We start from the raw sequence: 20,739 nt of genomic DNA, 5'->3' as shown, positions 1-20,739 counted from the left end.
CATGCCGATCGCTTGGTCTAATTAATAAATTCATGTAAAACTATTAAATTAAAATGATGAATGGGTCTAGATGGTGTGGTTGGTTATCACACTAGTTTCACACACTAGAGGTATGCGGTTCGACATTGGGTTTCCACACATAATCTTGTCGATTACAGTAACAATAATATTTTAACTTTTCTTTTTCTAATTGACATATGTAATTTCTATTTAGATTAGTTTATTTATCGATCCAAGTTAGTTATTCTCAATGTGTCTAGATGGTGTAGCTGGTTATCACGCTAGTCTAACACACTAGAGGTCTCCGGTTCAAGTTCGGGTTTGGACAAGGAAAGGTACTACATGGAATAAATGGAATAATTGGTGTCTGTAAAAATACAATATAGCCAAGAAAATCAACGTCTACATTTATACGTCAAATAGTGCTATATGTTTCTAGTATCACAACGGCTACATTGAAACTCGTGCTAGCCATGTACTGGTGACATCGAATCCGTCAAAGTAACAAATTTCTTTGAATCCATCACATTGGTTTTTAAAATTGGGTCCAGATAGTGTAGTTGGTTATGACGCTAGTCTGACACACTAGAGGTGTTCGGTTCAAGTCTTGGTTTAATCGTTATTGCACCAAGATTAATTAAGATAAACAAATAGATATCGTGGATATGTTTAGATTGTGTCGTTGATTAGAATCATAGCTATTGTTCTTCGCACTGTTGTGTGATTGTAATGATGTCGATATAGTGAAGTATTAAGTTAAACTAACTAAAAGTCTTGGACATATATTAAGCAAAGCAAAAAGAATTCTTTATTTCTTACTTCCATTCGTGCTATCTTTTTTAATCTAAATGGTATGTGGTAAAAAAGACTTCTATAAGATAAATATTACTACCACCTGCCAAACTTACAATGTCGTTATGTCAATGTTAGTATGACATGCCGATCATTTGGTCGAATTAATAAATTCATGTGAAACTATTAAATTAATAGTTTGATGGTGTGGTTGGTTATCACACTAGTCTCACACACCAGAGGTATGCTGTTCGAAATCAGGTTTCCACACATAATCTTGTAGATGATAGTCACAATAATATTTGTACTTATTTTTTTCTAATTGACATATGGAATTTCTATTGAGATTAGTCTTTTATTTATCAATGCATGTTAGTTATTTTGAATTTCTCCAGATGGTGTAGTTGGTTATCACACTAGTCTAACAGACTAGAGGTCTCTGGTTCAAGTCTGTGTTTAGACAAGAAAAGCCGTTACATGGAATAAATAGAATACTTGGTATCTGTAAAAATACAATATAGCCAAAAAAATCAACGTCTACATTTGTACGTGAAATAGTGCTATATGTTTCTAACATGTTTTAGCTCTTGATGGCCATGTACTTGTGACATTGAATCCATCAAAGTAACATATTTTTTTGAATCCATCACGTTGGTTTTTACAATTGCGTCCAAATTGTGGAGTTGGTTATGACGCTAGTCTAACACACTAGAGGTCTTTGGTTCAAGTTTGGGTTTAATCGTTATTGCACCAAGATTAATTAAGATAGAGAAATAGATATCGTGGATATGTTTAGATGGTGTCGTTGATTAGAATTATAGCTAGTTTTCTTGGCACAGTTGTGTGATTGTAATGATGTCGATATAGTGAAGTATTAAGTTAAACTAACTCCAAGTCCTGGACATATATTTTTCTTTATTTCTTACTTCCATTCGTGCTATCTTTTTCAATCTAAATTTTATGTAGTCAGAAAGACTTCTATAAGATAAATCTTAGTACCACTTGGAAAACTTACAAAGTCGTTATGTGTCAATGTCAGTATGACATGCTGATCGCCTGGTCGAATTAATAAATTGATGTGAAACTATTAAATTAATAATGATGAATGGATCTAGATGGTGTGTTTGGTTATCACACTAGTCTCACACACCAAAGGTATGCTGTTCGACATTGGGTTTCCACACATAATCTTGTCAATTACAGTTACAATAATATTTTAACTTTTTCTTTTCTAATTGACATATGGAATTTCTATTGAGATTAGTCTTTTATTTATTGACATGCCAATTGCTTGGTCTAATTAACAAATTCATATCTTCATTTCGAGTCCGGTTTTGGAGAACAAAAAATGTTACATAGAACAAGTAAAGGAATTGGTATATATGAATATATTTAGTGAAACTAAGTGGATCTCATGCATGTACCTTAAGCCATAAAAATCGACATGTCATTGGCTGTGGAAATTAGGGCTATATGTTTCTTTCTATATAATTGTTTGAGCTAAATGCTACTACCATATGGAATGCAGTGAAACTCGTAATACCCATGTATTTTGACATCGCTTCAGTGAACGTATCCAATTCATCTAAAGCCATGAATTTTATCTTCACAATTAGGTTCAGATAATGTAGGTGTTTATCACGCTAGTCTTCCACAATAGAGGTCTTCTCTTCGAGTCCGGGTTTGGACAACAAAAAATGTTAGATAGAATGAGTAGAAATTGGGTTTCTGTCACTATAGAACTAGAATATATTTAGTTGAGCTCATGCACATTCCTTAAACCAAGAAAATCGCCGTGTTGATTTCTTGTGTCAATTAGTGCTATTTCGTTCTAGAGACTTGTTTCACCTAAATGCCACAACCACATTAGATACATTGAAAGTCATGATGCCCATGGAGTTGTGACATCGTTTTAGTGAAATTAGCAAATTCATCAGAATGCATGAAATTTAGCGATATTCCTAATTGCATCTAGACAATTTAGTTGATTATCATGCTAGACTTCCACACTAGAGGTGTTCAGTTTGAGTGCATGGTTTATTTGCATGTTTTCAACTATTCATTTACAAATAAATAATATCTTGAAATTCATTTAAGAACACTCTATTCTTTAATCATTATTGCACCTTAATCATTATTGCACTTGATCTTCCTCTACGTTTCCCTTTCGACTAAACTTTGAAGGTTCTGGTTTTCTTCGCTTTTCTTCTCGATGAGGTAGATCCACGTGTGCCGGTTTTAGTCGTCGATGAAGGAGACAAAATACCAACTCCTGCGAAGACTAACATTTTGTGACGGTTTCCATACATCCGAATGGATTAAGTTGAGCCTGCTATGGCTCCGGTTTCGTTCGGTGGGGAATGGAAGCTAGTGTTTCTTCCTGAGTTGGCTGGCTTTACAAATTTCGGCCTTCCGACCGCTAAATTTCGGCAAACCAAAAACAACTTGTTTCGATTGCAGATCTTGAAGCCTCTGGTAGTGGACGTGGTTGATCCGCTTGAGCCGTAGATCAATGTCTGACTCGACCTTCTGCCCTTTCGCAAACATAGCGGTCCCGCCGTCATTAGTGTTGAGGATGAACATCCTCCCGTCTCCTTAGCCTTGCGTGATTATCCGGCCTTCTTCCTCAATGAAGCATGCAAATCGAGTGAGGGGTGTCATCTCCGGTTTCGATAATCCCTAGTTGTTCTGATTTCTCCAAAAAAGAGAACCACTCTTCATGGCTCGTCATGTGGTTGGACGCTCCTGAATCAACATACCATACTTCCTTCGATTTGGAAGTAGTCTTCTGCATCGAGTTAGCCTTGTGCTTCATCACAAAGGTTGGCCCTTTACTGGACTTCCCCGTTCTGGATCCTTCCGATCCTTCCGTGTAGTGCGAGCTTTGTTGGTTTTCCCGATCGGTCTTGTCGTATTCGGATTTGTCCAAATCGGCACGCTTCTTCCAACAGTCGCTTTCCCTGTGGCCTTTCTTGCCACAGTACCAACTTGTGGAGGGTTCAGAACTGCTGTCGTCATCGTCTCCGTACCTTCGGTTCTGCTCTTGTTGGTCGCCTCCACTGCGTGCTGACCCACCTCATCCTCCATGCGCACGGGGTCGATCCGCCTCTGTGTACACCATCTGATTGTCAGATTGAGTGGTCCTCGACCTAGTCTCGTGGTTCTCTTCAACCATGTGCATCAATTACAAGTCGAAGAAAGTGTCGATCCCGGGTGCAAATAGTTGTCTAGATTGGCCTGTACCTTTGCGCTAGACCACTGAGGCAGATTTGTACCATCTCATATTCGTCCTCCGTCAGGTTGATGGACCCGAGTGCATCACAAATTTCCTTTATCTTGGTGGTGTAATACGTAACCGACATGTCTCTTTGCCAATGTTGTTCATCTCTCGCTTGACCTGCAACTTACAGGCTATGGTACTGGCGGCGAAAATCTTCCGTAGATTTTCCCAAGCCTCCTTCGGTGTCATTGTATCCTTTATGTAGCTGAGCATCTGATCGTGCACACCGAACGCGAGATAATACAATACTCGACTCGCTCCTTGCTCCCATGACGGGAAGTCTTTGTGTGCTGGCTCCTATGCTACCTCGTTGGTTCCTTCCACATAGCTCCAATATCCATGCCCCAACAGGTACAGGTGTATTTTATATGACCAAGACGCATAGTTGCTCCGGTCGGGCTTCTCTTTGGAATGTGAACTCATCATACCTCTGTGCATATCTTTCTATGTTTGTCCTTACTGGGTATCAGGGTTTGGCTTCAAAAGCGTTTGTCGAATGCAAAGGTTCTTAACCCTCGCACTTTGATACCATGTCAAAGTAAACGTGCGGAAGCGTTTGACAAACCGGCTCAGCCGGATGGCAACAGAAAATGAGAGAAGGTTTAATGGAGAAGCTCAATACACAAAGAATATGCGCGGGAGAGATAGAGAGAGAATAACATTTGCACAAGACACGTGCTATTTAGACTGACTAGAATCATAACTATTGTTTGTTGCACTGTTGTTCTTTACACAGTCTTTTGTTCGAGTCCAGGTTTGGACAACAAAAACTGGTATATAGAATGAGCAGAAGAATTGGTATATATCACTATAGAATTGGAATATATTGAGTGAAACTAAGTGGAACAGATGCATGTACCTTAAGCCAAGAAAATCGCCGTATTGATTTCTTGTGTCAATCAGTGCTATTTCTTTCGAGAGACATGTTTCACCTAAATGCCACAACCACATGGGATACATTGAAACTCATGATGCCCATGTAGTTGTGACATGGTTTATTTGCATGTTGTGAACTATTCTTTTACGAATAAATAATATGTGGAAACTAATCTAAGAACACTCTATTCTTCAATCGTTATTGTACCACGATTAATTAAGATAGATAAATAGACATTGTCGATATGTTTACATGGTGTCCTTGGTTTTCATGGTACTATAATACATTAGAGGTGTCCGGTTATAGTCTAAATTTTGACAAGAGAAGTTCTATTTAGACTGACTAGAATCATAGCTATTGTTCTTTGCACGGTTGCTTGATTGTAATGATCTCGTTGTAGTCAACTATTAAGTTTAGCTAACTGCAAGTCTTGCACATATATTAAGCATATCAAAAACAATTCTTCATTTCTTGCTGACAGAGAGAGAGAGAGAGAGAGAGCGAAAGAGAGATGTTATCACTCAAAGACGGTGGTGGTCTTAAGAAAACTAGTTTTAGTGTTCGTTTGGACAAGAGAAGTGTTATTTAGAATGACTAGAATCATAGCTATTGTTCTTTGCACGATTGGCTGTTTGTAATTTTGTCGATATATTCAAGTAATAAGTTAAGCCTATAGGAAGTCATGCACATATATTAAGCAAAGCAAAAATAATTCTTCATTTCTTGCTTCCATTCATCATATCTTTTTCAATCTAAATGGTATGTAGATCGGTAACTACCGACATCTTCACCAAACCTCTCGGCCTGTACAAGTTGTAGCATTTTTCAGAGTTTCTTGTTCTTCAGCATCTCCACATGCGCTTGGACGAAACAAATAGAAGTGCATTACGACATTGTGCGAGATCGGGTCCTCAGTGGTTGAAGCTGATCTTGTGTATGTTCTAACCGATCGGTAGACTACCGACATCTTCACCAAACCTTCCAGCATGGACAAATTGCAATATTTTCGAAGATTCTTGGATTTAGTATCTCAACATGTCGCACTTGAGGGGGAGAAAGGAGGAAACCGGAATGGAAACTGGGAAAACAGGCAAAGGCACTGGACAAGCAGCCAGAGTGAAGGAAACAACCAAAACAGGGGGAGACAAGAAGGAAAAGGAAGTCGAGTTGACTGAAGAAGTCAACACATATGATTAACTCGGAACACACGGCGACTACGACAGAGTCAAGAACGATAGAGCCAACCAGAATAAGAAGGCCAAGACCTAGACTTGGTCCGTGATGGTGAGGGGCCTGAAGGTTAAAGACAAATTTGAGACTGCCAACTTCAGGGAAGAGTTGGAATGAATCGGAGCTAGCCGATTCCGAAGAGGAGTTCGAATCAATAAAAGGCTAAAAAGACGAGGAAGCAACAAAAGTCGACACCGACACAAAGCGACTGACGGGTCGAGAAGTGCCAAAGTATCAAATTCAGTAAAAGCATGAAATTCATCAGAATGCATAAAATTGAGCGATATTCACAATTGCGTTTAGATAGTGTAGTTGGTTATCACATTAGACTTCCACACTAGAGGTGTTCGGTTTAAGTTTGGGTTTATTTTCATGTTTTGAATTATTATTTTACGAATGAATGATATTTTGAAATTCATCTTAGAACACTCTATTCTTCAATCGTTATTGCACCAAAATTAATTAAGATAGATAAATAGACATCGTCGATATGTTTACATGGTGTAGTTGGTTTTCATGGTACTATAATACGTTAGACGTCTCCGGTTACAATCTACATTTGGACAAGAGATGTGCTATTTAGACTGACTAGAATCATAGCTATTGTTCTTTGCCCGGTTCTGTGATTGTAATGATGTCGATATAATTAGGTATTAAGTTAAACTAGCTGCAAGTCCTGCACATATATTAAACAAAGCTAAAACAATTCTTCATTTCTTGCTTCCATTCGTGCTATCTTTTTCATCGATCCAAGCTTCCTATTCTCAATATGTCTAGATAGTGTAGTTGGTTATCACGCTAGTCTAACACAGCAGAGGTTCCAGTTCAAGTTCAAGTTTGGACAAGAGAAAATGCTCCATAGAATGACTAGAATCATTGGTAACCGTCTTTAGAAAAATACGATATAGCCAAGAAAATCAACATCTACATTTTTACTTCAAATAGTGCTATTTGTTTCTGATGTGTTTGACCTAAATTCCACAAAGACATGGGCTAAATTGAAACTTGTGATGGTCATGTAGTTGTGACATCGCATCTGTCAAAGTAACAAATTCATTTGAATCCATGAAATTGGTTTTTACAATTGGGTCCAAATAGTGTAGTGGGTTATGAAGCTAGTCTTACACACTAGAGGTCTTCGGTTCAACTCCGTCTTTGGACAACAAAAAATGATACATAGAATGATTAGAAGAATTAGTTTATATGAATATATTTAATGGAACTAAGTGGATCTCATGCATGTACCTTAAGCCAAGAAAATCCACGTCTTCATTTCTTGTGTCAATTAGGGCCATATGTTTCTTTCTAGAGACTTCTTTGAGCTAATTGCCACTACCACAAGGTATAGATTGAAACTCGTAATACCCCTGTAGTTTTGACATCGGTTTAGTGAGAGTATAAAAATTATCTAAATCCATGAAATTGATCTTCCGAAGTAGGTCTAGATAATGTGGTTGGTTATCACGTTCATCTTACACACTAGATATCTACGGGTCGAGTCTGGGTTTAAACAATAAAAAATGTTACGTTGAATGAGTGGACCAATTTGAATTTTTCAGTCTAGAACTAGAATATATTTAGTGAAACTAAGTGGAACTGATGCATCTACCTTAAGCCAAGAAAATCGTCGTATTGATTTTTTGTGTCAATTAGTCCTATTTCTTTCTAGAGACTTGTTTCACCTAAAGGCCACGACCACATGGGATACATTGAGCCGCATGATGCCCATATAGTTGTGACATAACTTAAGTGAAAATATCAAAATTATTAGAATACATGAAATTGAGTGATATTCACAATTGCATCTAGATAATCTAGTTGGTTATCACAGTAGACTTCCACAGTAGAGGTCTTGAGTTTGAGTTAGGGTTTATTGGCATGGTTTGAAATGTTCCTCTATAAATAAATAATATCTTGAAATTCATCTAAAAACACTCTATTCTTCAATCGTTATTACACCAAGATTAATTAAGATAGATAAATAGACATCGTTGATATGTTTATAGAAGTTGGTTATCATGCTAGTCTCACGCACCAGAGCTCTCCAGTTCTAGTATGTGTTTGGACACATAATCTTGTAGATCACAACAATAATGTTTTAACTTACTCTTTTAGAATTGGCATATGGAATTTCCATTGAGATTAGTCTTTTATTCATTGATCCAAGCTACTTATTCTCAATCTGTCTAGATAGTGTAGTTGGTTATCACGCTAGTCTAACACACCAGCGGTCTTCGGTTCAAGTCCGAATTTGCACAACAAAAGATGCTACATAGAATGAATAGAATCATTGGTAGCCGTCTTTAGAAACATACAATATATCCAAGAAAATCAACGTCTACATTTTTACGTCAAATAGTGCTATTTGTTTCTGATGTATTTCACCTAAATTCCAGTACGACATGGGCTACATTGAAACTTGTGATGGCCATGTAGTTGTGACATCGCATCTGTCAAAGTTACAAATTCATTTCAATCCATCAAATTGGTTTTTACAATTGGGTGCAAATAGTATAGTTGGTTATGATGTTAATCTTACACACTAGAGGTATTCAGTTCAACTCCATGTTTGGACCACTGAAAATGTTACATAGAATGAGTAGAAGAATTAGTATATATGAATATATTTAATGGAACTAAGTGGATCTCATGGATATACCTTAAGCCAAGAAAATCCACGTGTTCATTTATTGTGTCAGTTAGGGCTATATGTTTCTTTCTAGAGACTTCTTTGACCTAAATGGCACGCTAAATGCCACTACCACATGGGATACATTGAAACTCGTAATAGCCCTGTAGTTTTGACATCGGTTTAGTGAAAGTATCCAAATCATCTAAATCCATGAAATTGATCTTTAAAATTAGGTCCAGATAATGTAGTTGGTTATTACGCTAGTCTTACACACTAGAGATCTATGGGTCGAGTCCAGGTTTGGACAACAAAAATTGTTGCATGGAATGACTTGAAGAATTGGTCTCTGTCACTATAGAACTAGAATATATTGAGTGAAACTAAGTGGAATTGATGCATGTACCTTAAGCCGAGAAAATCATCGTGTTAATTTCTTGTGTCAATTAGTGCTATTTGTTTCGACAGACTTGTTTCATCTAAATGCCACAACCACATGGGATACATTGAAACTCATGATGCCCATGTAGTTGTGACATAGTTTCAGTGAAATTATCAAATTTATCAGAATACATGAAATTGAGCAGTATTCATAATTGCATCTAGATAGTCTAGTTGGTTATCGCAGTAGACTTCCAAAGGAGAGGTCTTGAGTTTGAGTTTGGGTTTATTCGCATGTTTTGAACTATTCCTTTACGAATACATAATATCTTGAAATTCATCTAACAACACTAGATATTCTTCAATCGTTATTGCACCAAGATTAATTAAGAGAGATAAATAGACATCGTCAATATGTTTACATGGTATAGTTGGTTTTCATGCTATTATAACACATTAGAGGTCTACGGGTACAATTTACATTCAAACAAGAAAAGTGCTATTTACACTGACTAAAATCATAGCGATTGTTCTTTGCACGAGTGCGAGAAAGAGAGAGGGGGGGAGGAGGAGGGAATTGTTTCTATTGAGAGGCTGTGTGTGGAGAGGGACGAGTGGGGAGGAGTAGTGGCAAATGGGTCGAGATGTTGTGGTTGGTTATCACGCTAATCTCACACACTAGAGGTCTCCGATTCGAAACCGGGTTTGAGCACATAATCTTGTCCATTACAACAAAAATAATGTTTTAACTTATTATTTTGGAATTGATATATGCAATTTCAATTGAGCTTAGTCTTTTATTCATCGATCCAAGCTAGTTATTCTTAATATGTCTAGATGATGTAGTTGGTTATCACGTTAGTCTAACACACTAGAGGTCTCTGGTTGAAGTCCGCATTTGGACAAGAAAAGATGTTACGTAGAATGAATAGAATCATTGGTATTCGTCTTTAGAAAAATACAATATAGCCAAGCAAATCAACGTCTACATTTTTACGTCAAATAGTGTTATCTGTTTCTCACGTGTTTGAGCTAAATGGCACTACCACATAGGCTACATTGAAAATCGTGATGGCCATGTAGTTGTGACATCACATCCGTCAAAGTTACAAATTCATTTCAATCCATGAAATTGGTTCTGACAATTGGGTCCAAATAGTGTAGTTGGTTATCACACTAGTGGTCTTTGGTTCGATTCCGTGTTTGGACAACAAAAAATGTTACATAGAATAAGTAGAACGATTAGTATATATGAATTTATGAAGTGAAACTAAGTGGATCTGATGCATGTACCTTATGCCAAGAAAATCCACGTGTTCATTTCTTGTGTTAATTGGGCTCTATGTTTCTTTCTAGAGACTTGTTTGAGCTAGATGCCACTACCACATGCGATACATTGAAACTCTTAGTACCCATGTAGTTTTGACATTGCTTTAGTGAAAATATCCAATTTATCTAAATCCATGAAATTCATCTTCACGATTAGGTCTAGATAATGTAGTTGGTTATCACGCTAGTCTTACACACTAAACGTCCTCTTTTATGTTACATAGAGATTTGTTTCACCTAAATGCCACAACCACATGGGATACATTGAAACTCAAGATGCCCATGCAGTTGTGACATCATTTCAATGAAAGTATCAAATTCATCAGAATACGTGAAATTGAGCGATATTCACAATTGCGTCTAGATAGTCTAGCTAGTTATAAAGCTAGACTTCCACACTAGAGTTGTTCGGTTTGAGTCCATAGTTTATTTGCATGTTTTGAACTATTCTCGTACGAATAAATGATCTCTTGAAATTCATCTAAGAACACTCTATTCCTCAATCGTTATGGCACCAATATTAATTAAGTTAGACAAATAGAGATCGTGGATATGTTTAGATGGTGTAGTTGATTTCCATGGTACTCTAACACATTAGACGTCTCCGGTTACAATCTACATTTGGAAAAGAGACGTGCTATTTAGACTGACTAGAATCATACCTATTATTCTTTGCATGGATGGCCGATTCGACTACGGGTTAGTAATGGCAAATGCATCCAAATGGTGTAGTTGGTTAACATGTTAGTCTCACGCACTAGAGGTCTCCAATTCTAGTACAGGTTTCGACACATAATCTTGTCGATTACAATAACAAAAATGTTTTAACTTATTCTTTTGAAATTGACATATGGAATTTCCATTCAACTTTTGTTTTTTATTAATCGATCCAAGCAAGTTATTCTAAATATGTCTAGAGGGTGTAGTTGGTTATCACGCTAGTCTAACACACTAGAGGTCTCCCGTTCAAATCCGAGATGGGAAAAGAAAAGATGCTACATATGATGAATAGAATCATCGGTATCCGGCTTTAGAAAAATACAATATAGCCAAGAAAATCAACGTCTACATTTTTACGTCAAATAGTGCAATCTGTTTCTGACGTGTTTGACCTAAATTCCACTACGACATGGGCTACAAAAAAGCGTGTTTAGAACAATACAATATAGCCAAGAAAATCAATGTCTACATTTTTACATCAAATAGTGTTATCTGTTTCTGACGTGTTTAACCTACATTCCACTACAACATGGGCTACATTGAAACTCGTGTAGTTGTGACATCGCATCTATCAAAGTAACAAATTCATTTGACTCCATGAAATGGGTTTTTACAATTGGGTCCAAATAGTGTAGTCGGTTATGATGTTAGTTCGACTCCGTGTTTGGACAACAGAAAATGTTAGATAGAATGAGTAGACGAATTCGTATATATGAATATATTTCGTGGATCTCATGGATGTACCTTAAGCCAAGAAAATCCACGTCTTCATTTCATGTGTCAATTAGGGCTATATGTTTCTTTCTAGAGACTTCTTTGATCTAAATGCGACTACCAGATGGGATACAATGAAACTCATAATAGCCCTGTAGTTTGGACATCGGTTCAATGAAAGTATCCAAATCATCTAAATCCATGAAATTGATGTTTCACAAGTCGGTCCAGATAATGTAGTTGGTTATCACGGTAGTCTTCCACACTAGAGACCTACGGGTCGAATCCGGGTTTGGACAACAAAAAATGTTACATTGAATAAGTGGAATAATTGGTATCTGTCACTGTAGAACTAGAACATTTTTATTGAAACTAAGTGGAACTGTTGCATCTACCTTAAGCCCAGAAAATTGCCATATTGATTTTTTATGTCAATTAGTGTTATTTCTTTCTAGAGACTGGTTTCACCTAAATGACACTACCACATGGGATACATTGAAACGTGTGAGGCCCATATAGTTGTGGCATAACTTAAGTGAAATTATCAAATTCATCAGAATGCATGAAATTGAGAGATATTCACAATTGCATCTAGATAGTGTAGTTGGTTATCACACTAGACTTCCACAGTAGAGGTCTTGACATTGAGTCCAGGTTTATTTGCATGTTTTGAACTATTCCTTTACGAGTAAATAATATCTTGAAATTCATCTAAGAACACTCTATTCTTCAATTGTTATTGCACCAAGATTATTTAAGATAGATAAATAGGCATCGTTAATATGTTTAGATAGTGTAGTTGGTTTTCATGCTATTATAACACTTTAGAGGTTTACGGGTACAATCTACATTTAGACAAGAAAAGTGCTATTTAGATTGACTAAAATCATAGCTATTGTTCTTTGTATGGTTGCTTGATTGTAATGATGTCGATATAGTCAAGTAGTAAGTTAAACTAACTGCAACTCCTGCACATATATTCAGCAAAGCAAAAAGAATTCTTCATTTCTTGCTTACATTCAAGACTTGTATAAGGTAAATCTTACTACCACTTGGAATACTTACAAAGTCGTTACATGTCAAACTATTAAATTAGTAATGGCGAATCAGTCTAGATGGTGTAGTTGGTTATCAAGCTAGTCTCACACACTAGAGTTCTCCGGTTCCACTATGAGTTTGGACACATAATATTGTCGATCACAACAACAATAATGTTTTAACTTAGTCTTTTCGAATTAGCATATGGAATTTCCGTTGAGATTAGTCTTTTATTCATCGATCCAAGCTACGTATTCTCAATATGTCTAGATAGTGTAGTTGGTTATTACACTAGTCTAAAACACTAGAGGTCTTTGGTTCAAGTCCGAGTTTGGACAACAAAAGATGCTACATAGAATGAATAGAATCATTGGTATACGTGTTTAGAAAAATACAATATAGCCAAGAAAATCAACCTCTACATTTTTGCGTCAAATAGTTCTATATGTTTCTGACATGTTTGTGCTAAATGCCACTACCATATGGGCTACATTGAAATTCGTGATGGCCTTGTAGTTGTGACATCGCATCTGTCAAAGTACCAAATTCATTTGAATCCATGAAATTGATTTTTACAATTGAGTCCAAATAGTGTAGTTGGTTATAACACTAGTCTTACATATTAGAGGTCTTCGGTTCGACTCCATGTTTGGACAACAAAAAATGTTACACAGAATGAGTAGAAGAATTAGTATATGTGAATATATTTAATGGAAATAAGTGGATCTCATGCATGTACCTTAAGCCAAGAAAATCCACAATATTCATTTCCTGTGTCAATTAGGGCTATATGTTTCTTTCTAGAGACTTGTTTGAGCTAAATACCACTTCCACATGGGATACATTGAAACTCGTAATAGCCCTGTAGTTTTGAGATCGGTTTAGTGAACGTATCCAAATTATCTAAATCCATGAAATTGATCTTCACAATTAAGTCCAGATAATGTAGTTTGTTATCACGCTAGTCTTAGACACTAGAGATCTACGGGTCGAGTCCGGGTTTGGACAACAAAAAAGGTTACATAAAATTACTTGAAGAATTGGTCTCTGTCAATATAGAACTAGAATATATTTAGTGAAACTGATGCATGTAAGTGCTATTTGTTTCGAGAGACTTGTTTCACCTAAATTCCACAACCACATCGGATACATTGAAACTCATGATGCCCATGTAGTTGTGACATAATTTCAGTGAAATGATCAAATTCATCAGAATGCATGAAATTGAGCGATATTCACAATTGCATCTAGATAGTCTAGTTGGTTATTACAATAGACTTCCACAGTAGAGGTCTTAAGTCTGAGTTCGGGTTTATTTGCATGTTTTGAACTATTCCTTTACGAATAAATAATATCTTGAAATTCATCGAAGAATACTCTATTCCTCAATAGTTATTGCACCAATATTAATTAAGATAGATAAATAGACATTGTTGATATGTTTAGATGGTGTACTTGGTTTTCATGCTATTATAACACATTAGAGGTCTACGGGTACAATCTACATTTGGAAAAGAAAAGTGCTATTTAGATTGACTAAAATCATTGCTATTGTTCTTTGCATGGTTGCCTGATTGTAATGATGTCAATACAGTCTCGTATTAAATGAAAGTAACTGCAACTCCTGCACATATATTAAGCAAAGCAAAAAGAATTCTTCATTTCTTGCTTACATTCATGCTATCTTTTTCAATTTAAATCGTATGTAGTCAGAAAGACTTGTATAAGGTAAATCTTACTACGACTTGGAATACTTACAAAGTCGTTATGGCAATGTTAGTGTTACATCGCAATCACTTGGTCTAACTAACAAATACATGTCAAACTAGTAAATTACTAATGGCAAATCTGTCCAGATAGTGTAGTTGGTTATCATGTTGGTCTCACACACTAGAGTTCTCCGGCTCCACTCCAGGTTTGGACACATAATCTTGTCGATCACAATAACAATAATGTTTTAACTTACTCTTTTCAAATTGGCATATGGAATTTCCCTTGAGATTAGTCTTTTATTCATCGATCCAAGTTACTTATTCTCAATATGTCTAGATAGTGTAGTTGGTTATCATGCTAGTCCGATTCAAGTCTGGGTTTGGACAAGAAAAGATGCTACATAGAATGAGTAGAATAATTGGTATTTGTCTTCAGAAAAATACTGTCAACTCAACATTATATTGTCAACTCAACAAATATGCTTCCTCTTTCCACATCCAAAAATTTTAGGGCTTTCAAAAAATGTCTCAATAATCGACACGTGAAATTTAGAAGAAAACATATGAAATTTAAAAAATGACTAACACCTTATTTTTATAAATATTTGTGAAACGCCATATTGATGTAACATACAATATTTACATTTCATATATGAAATCCGTCACTACCTAGAGATACGCCTTTCCCTTCAAACCCACCCGATGATGCTACTCTAACACATTAGAGGTCTCCGGTTATAGTCTATGTTTGGACAAGAGAAGTGTTATTTAGACTGACTAAAATCATAGAAATTGTTCTTTGCATGGTTGGCTGATTGTAATGGTGTAGATATAGACAAGTATTAAGTTAAACTAACTGCAAGTCCTGCACATATATTATGCAAAGCAAAAAGAACTCTTCGTTTCTTGCTTCCATTTGTGCTATCTTTTTTAATCTAAATGATATGTAGTAAGAAAGATTTCTATAAGTAAATCTTACTACCACTTGGCAAACTTACAAAGTCATTATGTCAATGTCAGTGTGACATGCCAATCCCTTGGTCTAATTAACAAATTCATTTCAAACTATTAAATTAGTAATGACAAATGGGTCTAGTTGGTGGAGTTCATTATCACGCTAGTCTCACACACTAGACGTCTCCGATTCAAAACCAGGTTTGGACACATAATTTTGTTGATTACAACAACAATAATGTTTTAACTTATCCTTTTCGAATTGGCATATGGAATTTCCATTGAGCTTAGTCTTTTATTTATCTACTCAAGCTAGCTATTCTCAATATGTCCAGATGGTGTAATTGGTTATCCTGCTAGTCTAACACACTAGAGGTGTCCGGTTTAAGTCCGGGGTTTTAGAAAAATACATTGACTTACTAGAATAATTGGTATCTTTGGTCTTTAGAAAAATACAATATAACTGAGAAAATCAACGTCTACATTTGTGTGTCAAATACTGCTATCTGTTTCTGACATGTTTGGATTTTTGCGTCAAATAGTGCTATCTGTTTTTGAAATGTTTGAGCTATATGACAGTACCCCCTGTGCTACATTGAAACTCGTGATGGCCATGTAGTTGTGACATTGCATCCGTCAAAGTAACAAATTCATTTGAATCCATGAATAGTGTAGTTGGTTATCACGTTAGTCTTACACACTAGAGGTCTTTAGTTCGACTCCGTGTTTGAATAACAAAAAATGTTATACATAGAATGAGTAGAAGAATTCCATCTATCTTTATAGAACTATAATATATTTAGTGAAACTAAGTGGAACTCATGCATGTACCTTAAGCCAAGACAATCGTCGTTTTTATTGTGTCAATTAGTGCTATTTCATTCTAGAGACTTGTTTCACCCTAAATGCCACAACCACATCGGATACATTGAAACTCATGATGCCCATGTAGTTGTGACATCGTTTCAGTGAGAGTATCAAATTCATCAGAATACATGAAATTGAGCGATATTCACAATTTCTTCTAGATAGTCAGGTTGGTTATAAAGGTAGAATTCCACATTGGAGCTCTTCAGTTTGAGTCCGGGTTTATATGAATGCTTTGAACTATTCTTTTACAAAGAAATGATATCTTGAAATTCCTCTAAGACCACTCTATTCTTCAATCGTTATTGCACCAAGATTACTTACGATAGACAAATAGATATCATTGATATGTTTAAATGGTGTAGTTGATTTTCATGCTACTCTAACATGTTAGAGGTCTCCAGTTAAAGTCTACATTTGGTGAAGAGAAGTGCTATTTAGACTGACTTAAATTATAACTATTGTTCTTTACATGGTAGCCTGATTGTAATGATGTCAATATAGTCAAGTATTAAGTTAAAGTAACTGCAACTCCTGCACATATATTAAGCAAAGCAAAAAGAATTCTTCATGTCTTGCTTACATTCGTGCTATCTTTTCCAATTAAAATCGTATGTAGTCAGGAAGACTTCTATAAGGTAAATCTTATTACCACTTGGAAAACTTACAAAGTCATTATGGCAATGTCAACATTACATGCCAATCGTTTGGTTCTAAATAACAAATCCATGTCAAACTATTAAAGTAGTAATGGCAAATGGGTCGAGATGGTGTAGTTGGTTATCACGCTAGTCTCTCACACTAGAGCTCTCTAGTTCAACTCAGGGTTTGGACACATAATCCTGTTGATTACAACAACAATAATGTTTTAACTTACTCTTTTCGAATTGGCATATGGAATTTCCATTGAGATTAGTCTTTTATTCATCGATCCAAGCTAGTTATTCTCAATATGTCCAGTTCATGTAGTTGGTTATCACGCTAGTATAACACATCAGAGGTCTCTGATTCAAGCCCGGGTTTGGACAAGAAAAGATGCTACATAAAATGAGAAGAATAATTTGTAACCTTAAAAATACAATATAGGCAAGAAAATCAACGTTTCTATTTTTGCGTCAAATAGTGCTATCTGTTTTTGACATGTTTGAGCTAAATGGCACTACAACTTGGGCTACATTGAAACTTGTGATGGTCATGTAGTTGTGACATTGCATCTGTCAAAGTAACAAATTCATTTGAAACCAAGTTAGTTATTTATCAATCCAAGTTAGTTATTCTCAATGTGTCCAGATGGTGTAGTTGGTTATCACGCTAGTCTAACACACTAGAGGTCTCCGGTTCGAGTCCGGGTTTGGACAAGAAATGATGCTACATGGAATACATAGAATACTTGGTATCTGTAGAAATACAATATCGCCAAGAAAATCAACGTCTACATTTGTACATGAAATAGTGCTATATGTTTCTAGTATCACAACGGCTACATTGAAACTCGTGCTAGCCATGTACTTGTGACATCGAATCCGTCAAAGTAACAAATTTTTTTGAATCCATCACGTTGGTTTTTACTATTGGGTCCAAATAGTGTAGTTGGTTATCACGCTAGTCTGACACACTATAGGTCTTCGGTTCGAGTCTGGGTTTAATCGTTATTGCACCAAGATTAATTAAGATAGAGAAATAGATATCGTGGATATGTTTAGATGGTGTCGTTGATTAGAATCATAGCTCTTGTTCTTTGCACGGTTGTGTGATTGTAATGATGTCGATATAGCGAAGTATTAAGTTAAACTAATTGCAAGTCCTGAACATATATTAAGCAAAGCAAAAAGAATTCTTTATTTCTTACTTCCATTCGTGCTATCGTTTTCAATCTAAATGGTATGTAGTTAGAAAGACTTCTATAAGATAAATCTTACTACCACTTGGCAAACTTACAAAGTCGTTATGTCAATGTCAGTATGACATGCCGATCGCTTGGTCTAATTAATAAATTCATGTCAAACTATTAAATTAATAATGATGAATGGGTCCAAATGGTGTGGTTGGTTATCATACTAGTCTCACACACCAGAGGTATGCGGTTCGAAATCGGGATTCCACACATAATCTTGTCGATTACGGTAACAATAATATTTTAACTTATTTTTTTGTAATTGACATATGGAATTTCTGTTGAGATTAGTCTTTTATTTCTTGATCCAAGTTAGTTATTTTCAATATGTCCAGATGGTGTAGTTGGTTATCACGCTAGTGTAACACACTAGAGGTCTCCGGTTCAAGTCCGGGTTTGGACAAGAAAAGATGCTACATGGAATAATTAGAATACTTGGTATCTGTAAAAATACAATATAGCCAAGAAAATCAACGTCTACATTTGTACGTGAAATAGTGCTATATGTTTCTGACATGTTTGAGCTAAATGCTAGTATAACATGGGCTACATTGAAACTCATGATGGCCATGTACTTGTGAGCGAAAGAAATATACTTGGAGGAGGGTCCCGAGAGAGAGTGTAACCCAGCAAGGACAACGGGAGGGTGCGAAGAAGCCCAATACTTCAACTAAAGGAGCGACCTTAGTTGGTTCACGCCTGACGGAATTGTCTAAAGCTGTTCTCGGCTCTGGTAACAGAGTTCGCTCCGAAGCTGTCTTGGCTTTTTTTTTGGCCCGCTAAATGCTAGTATAACATGGGCTACATTGAAACTCATGATGGCCATGTACTTGTGATATCGAATCCGTGAAAGTAACAAATTTTTTGAATCCATCACGTTGGTTTTTACAATTGGGTCCAAATAGTGTAGTTGGTTATCATGCTAGTCTTACACACTAGAGGTCTTTGGTTCGAGTCCGTGTTTGGACAACAGAAAATGTTACAAAGAATGAGTAGAAGAATTGGTGTATATGAATATATTGAGTGAAATTAAGTGAATCTCATGCATGTACTTTAAGCCAAGAAAATCCACGTGTTCATTTCTTGTGTCAATTATCGCTATAGGTTTGTTTCTAGAAACTTCTTTGAGCTAAAGGCCACTACCACTTTGGATACATTGAAACTCGTAATACCCATGTAGTTTTGACATCGCTTTAGTGAAAGTATCCAATTCATCTAAATCCATGAAATTGATCTTCATAATTAGGTCCAGATAGTGTACTTGGTTATGACGCTAGATTTCCACACTAGACGTCTTTGGTTTGAGTCCGGGTTTATTGGTATGTTTTGAACTATTCTTTTACGAATAAATGATATCTTGAATTTTATCTAAGAACACTCTATTGCTCAATCGTTATTGCACCAAGATTAATTAAGTTAGACAAATAGATATCATGGATATGTTTAGATGGTGTAGCTGATTTTCACGCTACTCTAACACATTAGACGTCTCCGGTTACAGTCTAAGTTTTGGACAAGAGACGGGCTATTTAGACTTACTAGAATCATAACTATTATTTTTTGCATGGTTGGCTGATTCCAATTATGTCGATATAGTCAAGTATGAAGTTAAACTAACTGTAAGTCGTGCACATATATTAAGCAAAGCAAAAAGAATTCCTCATTTCTTACTTCCAATCGCGTTATCTTTTTCAATCCAAATGGTATGTGGTCAGAAAGACTTCTACAAGGTATATGTTATTACCATTTGGCAAACTTACAAACTCATAATTTCAATGTCATTGTGACATGCCAATCGCTTGGTCTAATTAACAAATTCATGTCAAACTATTAAATTAGTAATGACAAATGGGTCCAAATGTTGTAGTTGATTATCACGCTTGTCTCACACACTACAGTTCTTCAGTTTGAGTACGGGTTTGGACACATAATCCTGTCAATTACAATAAAAATAATGTTTTAACTTATTCTTTTCAAAATGACATGGAATTTCCATTGAGATTAGTCTTTCATTTATCGATCCCAGCTAGTTATTCTCAATGTGTCTAGATGGTGTAGTTTGTTATCACACTAGTCTAAAACACTAGAGGTCTACGGTTCAAGTCCGGGTTTGGACAAGAAAAGATGTTACATAGAATGAAAAATATAATTGGTATACTTAAAAATACAATATAGCCAAGAAAATCAACGTGTACAATTTTGCGTCAAATAGTGCTATATGTTTATGACATTTTTGCATCAAATAGTGCACTACAACTTGGGCTACATTGAAACTTGTGATGGCCATGTAATCCATCAAAGTAACAAATTCATTTGAATCCA

General features: G+C 35.9%; 6 non-coding genes across 6 annotated transcripts; all 6 read left to right on the top strand.

Annotated features, from left to right (window-relative positions):
• The first annotated feature begins 254 nt into the window (after positions 1–254).
• Positions 255–328, top strand: TRNAV-AAC (transfer RNA valine (anticodon AAC)). The gene has a single exon. It is a non-coding gene; the product is annotated as a tRNA-Val (tRNA).
• Positions 329–13,254: 12,926 nt separating this feature from the next.
• TRNAF-AAA (transfer RNA phenylalanine (anticodon AAA)) lies at positions 13,255–13,328 on the top strand. The gene has a single exon. It is a non-coding gene; the product is annotated as a tRNA-Phe (tRNA).
• Positions 13,329–17,807: 4,479 nt separating this feature from the next.
• TRNAV-AAC (transfer RNA valine (anticodon AAC)) lies at positions 17,808–17,881 on the top strand. The gene has a single exon. It is a non-coding gene; the product is annotated as a tRNA-Val (tRNA).
• An 865-nt stretch (positions 17,882–18,746) lies between these two features.
• On the top strand, positions 18,747–18,820 carry TRNAV-AAC (transfer RNA valine (anticodon AAC)). Its single transcript has one exon. It is a non-coding gene; the product is annotated as a tRNA-Val (tRNA).
• Positions 18,821–19,312: 492 nt separating this feature from the next.
• On the top strand, positions 19,313–19,386 carry TRNAV-UAC (transfer RNA valine (anticodon UAC)). Its single transcript has one exon. It is a non-coding gene; the product is annotated as a tRNA-Val (tRNA).
• Positions 19,387–20,460: 1,074 nt separating this feature from the next.
• TRNAF-AAA (transfer RNA phenylalanine (anticodon AAA)) lies at positions 20,461–20,534 on the top strand. The gene has a single exon. It is a non-coding gene; the product is annotated as a tRNA-Phe (tRNA).
• Positions 20,535–20,739: the final 205 nt, after the last annotated feature.

Source organism: Azolla caroliniana, unplaced genomic scaffold (genome assembly GCF_043228905.1).
Source record: "Azolla caroliniana isolate FFs.n. ecotype wild unplaced genomic scaffold, voAzoCaro1.0.p SCAF_16, whole genome shotgun sequence".
Taxonomy (NCBI): Eukaryota; Viridiplantae; Streptophyta; class Polypodiopsida; order Salviniales; family Salviniaceae; genus Azolla; species Azolla caroliniana.
This window is presented reverse-complemented; position numbering and strand designations above follow the sequence as displayed.